The sequence below is a fragment of the Peromyscus leucopus genome, chromosome 13 (assembly GCF_004664715.2).
Source record: "Peromyscus leucopus breed LL Stock chromosome 13, UCI_PerLeu_2.1, whole genome shotgun sequence".
Lineage (NCBI taxonomy): Eukaryota > Metazoa > Chordata > Mammalia > Rodentia > Cricetidae > Peromyscus > Peromyscus leucopus.
In genome coordinates, this window is record NC_051074.1 from 44,577,804 (window position 1) to 44,587,567 (window position 9,764).

Below are 9,764 nucleotides of genomic sequence, written 5' to 3' on the forward strand. Positions count from 1 at the left end.
GAATGGAACCCTTGCAGAGTTCTAGCTGATGGCTAATTTTGGTGCAGTCACTTTCCAGGGTGTTTATAACATCTCCTGGGGCCCAGGAAACCTGGTTTAGAAGCAGTCTGCTGTCTTATAGTTCAGTTCTAATACCAGTTCTATGCCCTGTAATGACTAAATTAGCAACATCCTCCCCAAGCTCTTCCATCCAAAATTTACTCAACTCCAAAGATTATTTTCATTTTCAAAATTATTGAGAAAATTAAAAATTACTTTCATATCACATTGATCGCCGTACCCAAATCACGTTGTGTTTCCCGGTGCTCACCGGGTATATGCATTTTCCTTGCTTGTCCTTCATGATGGTCAAATTGTATTTCTATCACCTGGAAGGCAATGTGATCCCTATTAACACACATCTCACCAGGAAAACATTCAGCAGAAACACCTATGCGATGCTCCTAAAAGATGATGTTCTGTAAATTCCAAACTTATTAGCTGCACTTGGGAGGTGCAAGCAGAAGGATCGAGAGTTCAAGGGCAGCTCTAGCTAAGTGAGACCCAAATCTCAAAATAAACAACATCAAATAAATATGTAGGGACAGGTAAACAGACTTTTGATTAAATTTACATAGAACAGTATTCCATTTTTTTCAGTTTTTTTCATTATTCCATTTTTAAGCTGCTTTAACTGCTTGTTATGCTCAGAGATAGTATAATTTTACAATGATTCTTTTTGTTTTACAGTAAATTATTAATTCATTTTCTTTTACCTTTAGTGACGTAACCTCAATGTTCACACACACAGAGTCACATTGAATATGGATGCATTATTTCCTTGTAAATCTTTTGTAAATTTGATTAAAAGAAGAGCTAGGTCTGGAACAAACACAAACAATCACAACTTCTCTTTTCCCATTTTCTTCTCACTGTTTCTCTCTGACCTTCTAATTCTTGCTTCCCACCCTGAGGCAAGTCTATGTTTTGACTGTGGTATTCTATTTCAATTTGCCCGAGGCTCACAATGCTCCCTAGTCTCCCTCTTTTCTATTCCTCCTTTATTATACATACTATTATTTTATTTATAAGGTTTTATCAAGCTGGTAAGAAACAAAAACTATCTCCAAGTAAGTCATTTTAAAGTAGAAATAACAACATAGATCCTTCCAATTCTTGCCATCGCTAACAATTACTCTTGTAGGGCACAGGGTGGGGAACAAGTTTATCCTTCAGTTAGTTAAATTGATAGGATTAAAGAATATCTAATGACCTTCATCATCCCCACTGCTGGCTGTCTTTTACACTAGCTCCTGAGTTCATGGAAACACAAGTTAATACATCATCACAAAGCACAGGCCAGTGTAGGCAAAGTGATTTAGTCATCAATGTTTTTCAAAACACTGTAAGACCATAACGTATTCTGTTAGGTAGATTCTTGTGGCTTTACTTTAGCTAAAATTATGAAACCCTGTGTCATTTTTCTATGGGCAGGCTAATGGCACTCTCTGTGAAAAGTGACCTTAGCTAGGTCCCTCAGCTTGGCCAGGGTTTGCAGACTTCCTTCAGTCTTTATAACCTGAGCCCTTGACTTCCCTTTCCTTGAGTGTTTTCTTTAGAAACCTCACCTTTGCAAATGCTTTTTTCTGCCTCTTTGATATGAAAAAAATTTTAAAAGCCTCTTGTTGGTTTTGCTGCCTAAGACTAAACAGTCTTCCTGGAGGACTGGGAGGCAGCCCATTGAATGTGGTCACCTAGGGAGACAGCAAACCTGGTCTCCTCACTTCACCTTACAGTCTCAGTGGGAAAGCAGGAAGGATGTTTTACTTGCTCCAACTTGTATTATCGTGGGAAGACAGGGGTATGTTTGCTTTCCTTTAGTTAAAACCAATAGATGAAGCAATTGACTTCCTTATGTCTTCAGTTTTTTATTCATTTTAAAATTTAATTAAAATATTAGCTGGGTGTGGTAGCACACAACTTTAATCCCAGCACTTGGTAGGCAAAGACAGGTGGATCTCTGTGAGTTCAAGGCCAGCTTGGTCTACATGTCACGATCCAGGACATGGAGGATTATATAGAGGGGCACTGTCTAATGAATAAATTAATAATTAATAAATAATAAAATATGATTTTCCATCTCTCTCCTATGTTCTATTCCTTCCATGTCTGCTCCTCTCTTCCAAAATCAAGGCCCCCTTTTCTTTACCCATTCTTGTTATATATACATATAAAGAAACAGACATATAAATGTCATGAGCTGAGTTCATTCAATGTTGCCTCCATGAATATATTTTAACAGCTGACCACATGGCCACATGGTATAAAGATAACAAGTCAGGGATCTCATCTCTCTCTGCAATTGCTAATTGCTTGTAGCAGTTCATATCAGAATGCTGTCCCATAAGAATTCCTCCATCTGCCTCGGGCATCAACTGTTTTTGAAATTGTTTGGGTCTTGTTTAGGCAGCCATGTTGTTGAAATTTTATGGATACATAGCTGCTCTGTCATAGATAGAAGGCACAGTTTTACAGCAGTGTTCCTGGGCTTTGGCTCTTATAATCTCCCCAGCTCCCTTTGACACTGTTCCCTGAGCCTCCAGTGAAGGATTTGGTTGTATATGCATCTCCTGGGACTGGAATCTACACTCATTAATCTACACTGTGGGTAGAAGTTTGAGAATGCAGTTAGGAATTACACTGGTTAGGAAATTGGCCATAGTAGGCTTGTAGTAGTCTCCTGAACTCTAGTTATGTCATCCCATGAAAGAATTCCTAAAAATACTTTAAGTGCTAGAACTATCTTGGGTAAAACTAGTCTCTGAACCAGCCATAAATTCCTGCAGTAAACTGGTCTCTGGACCAGCTCAAAATTCCTATACAGTATGAACCTGAGCTTAAGGTTAACTGCCTGGCCATTTAACTGATATCTCTCCTTTTCTGTAAGCAATGCTTTCTTGTTATAAATGTCCAGAGCTGTCTTTCTATATATGTCACAAAACTGAACCAACTGGAGGTTAGGGCTGCTTCCCACTAATCTGCTTGGGACAGACTCACCAACAGTTAGTAAAGATGCCATTTGACTTTTTCAGGCCTCTCAGGAGTTTTTTTATTCAGGTACCCCATAATAGGTTCTCCTCTAATGACCTCAGTAGCCGTGTGTAGTTGGCTATGTGTACAGTACCAGGCATAAGTTCTGTCCTGTTTAGTGGGCCTTGTGGCCAATTAGACAGCTGTCGGTCATCACTAAGATATAAGTGCTACTATTGCACCTTTAAGGATGTTTTGCCAAGCTGGTCATTGTGGATGCTAAGCACCACAGCCAGGCAGGACTATTGATTAAATCCCTCCCTTGTTTGGTAGCTTGCTTATAACCTTCCTATACCTTTTCTGTAGCTTTTATACTATTCCCCAGGAAGAAGGCTTTTGGGTCAGTGTCAGCTCACATCATCTGAGTCCATGTCCAAAGTTGAGTGGTTGGTTCAGTAATAGGGACTTACCTTCAACTTCTGGGAGGCAAGCAAATACAATAGTGACAGGCTATATTGCTTGGGAGTCTCTTGAATGCCCCTGACCAACAACTGGAAAAATAGTTTTTCATGTCTAATACTGGAGATTTTGTTAGATAGCCTGTGGATGTTGGGGATATTACTGTCATAATTTCATATATATATATATATATATATATATATATATATATATATCACATACATCTTATATCTATCTCTCTCTATATATATATATCCTCTCTATATATGTATATATATGTGGGATATTATAAGAGCCTAGAATAAAGTGTTCCCTGTCTCTTTAATTTTGTCCATGTTCATGTAATTTTTCATTTGAAAGTTACAGAGCTAATTTCTCAAACAATCTCTCAATTCTATTATTGAATACTGCCTGCAGCTATTACATTTTCCAAGAGAACCTTTTTAAGGTGGATTCTCTTTTTGATTTGAAAGAATATGAAATGATGGCATACTGAAAAAGATACTGTTTCACCTCTGCAGCAATTACTATCATACCCATAGAAAACCTTTGTATTTTGGGCACTGAAAGGAAAAGTATAGCTTCTACAGGTAAACTTGGATGCTGCAGTTCTTTTAGAAAACATCACTGATAAGAATGAACTCTTGCCGGGCAGTGGTGGCGCACGCCTTTAATCCCAGCACTCGGGAGGCAGAGGCAGGCGGATCTCCGTGAGTTTAAAGCCAGCCTAGGCTACAGAGTGAGTTCCAGGAAAGGCGCAAAGCTACACAGAGAAACCCTGTCTCAAAAAAAAAAAAAAAAAAAAAAAAAAAAAAAAAAAAAAAAAGAATGAACTCTTTAATTTGTGAATAAGAAGCTAATCAGGCATGGTGGCGCATGCCTTTAATCCCAGCACCCTGGAAGGCAGAGGCAGGCAGATCTCTGTGAGTTCAAGGCCAGCCTGGTTTATAAAGTGAGTTCTGAGTTCTAGGAAAGCCAGCGCTACACAGAGAAACCCTATCTTCAAAAGCCAAAAGAAAAAAAAAGAGATAATTCCAAGGGATTGTCATTGTCACCCTCAACTCAAATTCCTGAAAATAGTAAACTCCATGGACCTTTTTTCCTCTGATTGGAAACAGATTTTTTTTCTCATATAATACACTCTGATGATGCCCCCCCAATTCCAGCTCCCCCCACCTCCTCTCCCATATAGATCTACCCCCTTTCTGTCTCTCATTAGAAAACAAACAGACTTCTGAGGAATAATAAAATATAACAAAATAAAATGTAATAAGATAAAAAAAAAAAAACTAACAAATCAGTTGGACAAAACAAACCAATAGGGAATAAAAAGAGCCCAAGAGAAGACACAAGAAACAGATACTCACTTGTACACACACACACACACACACACACACACACACACACACACACACATAGAGGAATCCAATAAAACTCTAAACTGCAAGCCATAATATAAACACAACGAAATTGCAGGATAAAAAGAGAGAAGAAAAATATAAATAAAGATAATAAGCAAAAATTTAAAAAAAAAAAAAAGAAGAAGAAGAAGAAGAATCCTGACACAACATTATGAGGCAAGGATCCTCCAGAGATGCCTTTGAGTTCATGTTCTGTTGGTGATCTACTGCTGGGCATGCAACCAACCCTTAAGAGTACGATATATGTTTTCCCATTGATAGTTGCTTGGAGGAAACTAAATATTAATTTGCAAGTAGTTATCATTTGGAGATAGCTTCTGGGTTAGGGATAGAAGCATGTGTCCACTTCTCCTTTCAGCTTTAAGACCTCAATTGCTGAATTACCATGAAGACCCTTTGCATGCTGCCTCAGACTGTGAGTTCATATGAGTTTTGATCATGTTGATTTAGAGGACCTTGTTCTCTGGTGTCCTTCATCCCTTATGGCTCTTACACTCTTTCTGCCTCCTCTTAAACAGGGATCCCTGAGCCCTGAGGGAAGGGATTTGATGGAGACATACTATTTAGGACTGATTGTTCCATGGTCTCTCACGCTGCATAATGTCAGGATGGATCTCAGTATTTGCTCCCATCTGCTGCAGGAGGAAGCCTCTCTGATGATGACTGAGCAAGGCATTGATCTATGAGTATAGGTAGCAGATTGTCATTAGGAGTCACTTTATTGGTACATTGCCTTATTTATTTTTTTAAAGACCAGTAGCGTTTGGTTTTACTCTAGGTCCCTGGGCTATCTAGTCTTAGGTTTATGGTCACTTAAGCAGTGTTGGGAATGGGTTGCATGTTGGGGAGAAGTCCTTCAGTCAAATCAGATATTAGTTGGTTACTCTGGAAAACTTTGTGTAGGCAGGACACCATTGTAGATCAAAGGGTTTGTGTTGGTTTTGGTGTTCAGGTTTGTACTTTGGCTGTCTACACAGTACCTCCCTAAATTGAAGATGCTAGAATATAATAAGGGTGAAGGCTCTGTATAGGTACTAGCTTGACTCCAACATGTTTAATGATTTATGTAGGTGTTGTCTTCAATAATGGGGTTTTGCCATCAGCTGGGGGAGCAACATATTACTTGGCAACAGCCTGGATTGTTAAGGTGTTCCCATGGAACCCCTTTTGCCAACAACTTAATGATAGAAAACCCAGTCCAGACACTAGAAGCTTCACTTGGCGATAAGAGATGTCAGTTGGGACTCTGTCTTCCCCATTATTGGCTGATTTCATTTAGATCACCTTCATGTATATGTAGATTTTAGGAAGCTTCTACTGTATTAGGTTTCCATTCTGTTCAAATGTCCCTTAAATTTTCCTACCTCTCCCTGTATTCTTTCCATTTTTCCCTTATTCCTTTTTCCTCCCTACTTTATCCTCCCATTCCAGACTCCTCCACTTTCATCCACACCCATATGGCCCAGATTTCCTGGGTATTTTGTGGTGGGATTTTTCTATATTTAACATTTTCTTTGATAGAGGTATTCATTTCTTCTTTCTCGTTTTCGGTGCCTGCGATTCTCTCTTTGATCTCTTGTAGTCTACTGGTGAAGCTTGCCTCTGAGATTCTTGTTGGAGTCCCTAAATTTTTCACTTCCAGATTTCCCTCATTTGGTGTTTTCTTTCTTTATTTAATATCCTCTTTCAGGTCTTGAATTGTTTTATTCATTTCCTTCAATTGTTTATGTTTTCATAGATTTCTTTTTCATTTCCTCTATCATATTCATAAAGACTAATTTAAGGTCTTTGTCTTGTGTCTTAGCAGTGTTGCTCAGGGCTTACTCTGGTAGGATTTCTGGGCTCTAGTGGGGACACATTGTCCTAGTAGTGATTAATTGTGTTTTTATGTGGTTGCCTGGGCTTCTGGGTTTGGAAAGAACGTAATTTTAGGTGCTGATATCTGGTTCTTTCATTGCCAAGTGGATATTTTGTTCCTTGGTTTCTGTTTCCCTCTCCAGTTCTTAAGAAAGTCTGGTGACTGTGTGTTGCCCAGTAGGAAACTTTTCTAGGATCATGATAGGTGTGGTGCCTGGGGTTTCTGGATAAAATATATTCCTAAGCATTGGGAACTGACACTTAAGAATTGGGATAGGATGGGGAAAGGGTACTGAAGGAGTTCACAGTGGGAAGAAAAGCCGAGTGTTCCACCAGGATCTGATTGATCCCCTGGGAATGGGGGCAGACAGTAAGGAGAGGCCACCATAAATAATAGTCTGATACAGAGTTGGGGATGAGACTGGGGTGTTGGGTTTGGAGGAGAGGAGCTTTCAGTCTTTGCTCTTTGTGGACCATTTGAAGCCAAGCATTGGTATTTCATAGAACTGAAAGGTCAAAAGTATGAATTCACATTACAATAGTTTTTGCTGTTATTGACTCATGATTGGGTTCTGTCCCTTGGTACCATTATCACCAATTTTCTTCCTATAATACTCAGGAAATCATAGTCTAGGCTAAAACTACTCTCTGTGAATAATGATTAGGAACGATGCTCCTGACTAATCCATATTTAATAAAGATGGGGAAATACTTGAATAACTGTCAAGTTTTAGGAAGCTAAGAGAGTAGTCCTTACAGACCTAAAGAACACTACTTTTAAAAAATATGAGCACATTGGAGCTAGAGCAACAACATGGAAGTTAAAAGCACTGGCAGCTCTTTCAGAGAAAGATTCCCAGCACCCAAGTGGAGTCTCATGACTGTCTCCAGTCCTAGGGCATCTGACACGCCCATGTGGCCTCTGAGGGCACTACATGCACATGGTGCACAGGCACACACACAGGGCAAAACACCCTCCCCATACACACAAAATTAAGTGATAAAAATAAAATATGGGCACGTGCTCTTATCACACTTCCATAAGCTGTATATAGTTCTCCTGCTGAGGGCTAGCATTTACATTTTTATTCACTGAGGTAGAAAATCCTCAAACGTGTGTATAAGAGCATACATGTATCTGTGTGTATGTACACACGCATGAGACATCTATATGCACATATAGGTTAAGTAGTTAAGTTATATTGGGGGAAAAAAAAAAGTGGTGAGGAATGAGTTCCATTTGTAACAATCCTGGATGCCATATATATCATTGTCAAATTTCAATGTCATCTTTACACAAACCTAACTTAACCAATGATCCTAGGATTAATTTTTGTTGCTGTATTTGTAGAAAAAGCCACCTCAAAGCTCTAGAACAAAACAAACTATTAAAACTTAGCAGAAACAATAATAGGAGGCTGTATGTTATTTTGGAAAATACTGAAAAATCATGAGAATGTTTCATGACTGTTTAATATTCAGCCACAGTTATGCCTGGCTTTGTAGCTGGAGTTTTCTCTCAGGGCCCTACCAAGCCCCAGCAGTCCAACAGCCCACTTATAAAATAAACACACAGACGCTTATATTATTTAAACTGTTTGGCCTAATGGATCAGGCTTCTAGCTATTTAGTTCTTACATCTTAAATTAGCCCATTTCTATAAATCTATACCTTGCCAGATGGCTTGTGGCTTACCGGTACCTTACATCTTGCTTGTCATGGCAGCGGCTGGCAGCGGCTCTCTGCCTCAGCCTTCCACTTCCCAGAATTCTCCTCTCTCCTTGTTCCTCCTATACTTTCTGCCGGGCTACTGGTCAATCAGTGTTTTATTTATTAACCAATCAGAGCAACACATTTAGCATACAGAACATCCCACAGCATGGCTTTCCAAGTGTAAGCCCTAGAACACAGCACTGTAACAAATGGGACTGATTTCTTAATTTGAAATAAACAAAACAAAAACCAAAACCTTTATCTCTTGTAACAATAATTTGACCAATGAGAAAGGCTGATAAGCTTAACGTGATAGGAAGCACTGTGCGTTTTGTGTTCTTGTTTGTCTCCAGGGATGAGGACTTAAGAAATTATCTGCCTTCAGTGGCGTACTTCCCCACTGTCCCATTGTATATGATTCCTAAGCTCCTAATAGCATGTGATCCTCTGTGAAAACTAATTTCTCCTTAGTTCTGGTGAACTTGTCCCGACAGCCACACCGTTAGCTCTGCAATAACTCTCCTTTGCAGGTGTGAGGAGGTCAAGAACCCTAGTTCATTGACACCTCAGGCCCTTTTTCTAATAAGTCTTTCCACGGCTTATAGGGAAATTTATAGATACAAATACAGAAATTATGAAGTTGGCATTTTTTCAATTTTAAGTTGTGTGTTATTAATGTATTTCTCCTAAGGGGGGGGGGGAGATATTTTCCAAAGGCCACTATACTTTAAGGTAACGTACCATGAATTTATTTTAGCATATATTTATAATTTCTGGAATTATGGCTGGACAAGATTGGTTTTTGTTGTCCTAACAAGGGGAAGAAAAGATGTATTGGCTCTTTCAAAATATTACAGTAGCACTTTAAAAGGAAAGTGATGGTTTGAAAGAAAAACAGCTCTTAACAGATCAGCTAGAAAGAAGCGCCAAGTAGAGAACCGCTTTAGATGACTTTTTTCTATAAATTTTGCTGGATAAATGTCAGACAGAAGCAATGACTGGAATTCAATTCATTATAAGGTTCTCTATCCTTGAAGCCTCAGTCTCCAAATGTACAGTTTTTCAATAAAGGAGATTCTGAAGGTAGACTCTCTTTCTCTCTCTTTCTCTCTCTCCCTCTCTCTCTCTACCTCTCCCTCTCTCTCTCTCTCCCCCCTCTCTCCCTCTCTCTCTCTCTCTCTCTCTCTCTCTCTCTCTCTCTCTCTCTCTCTCACACACACACACACACACACACACACACACACACTCATCCACACATAAATGTATGCACACATAAACATACACACACATATACTCTCATGCACA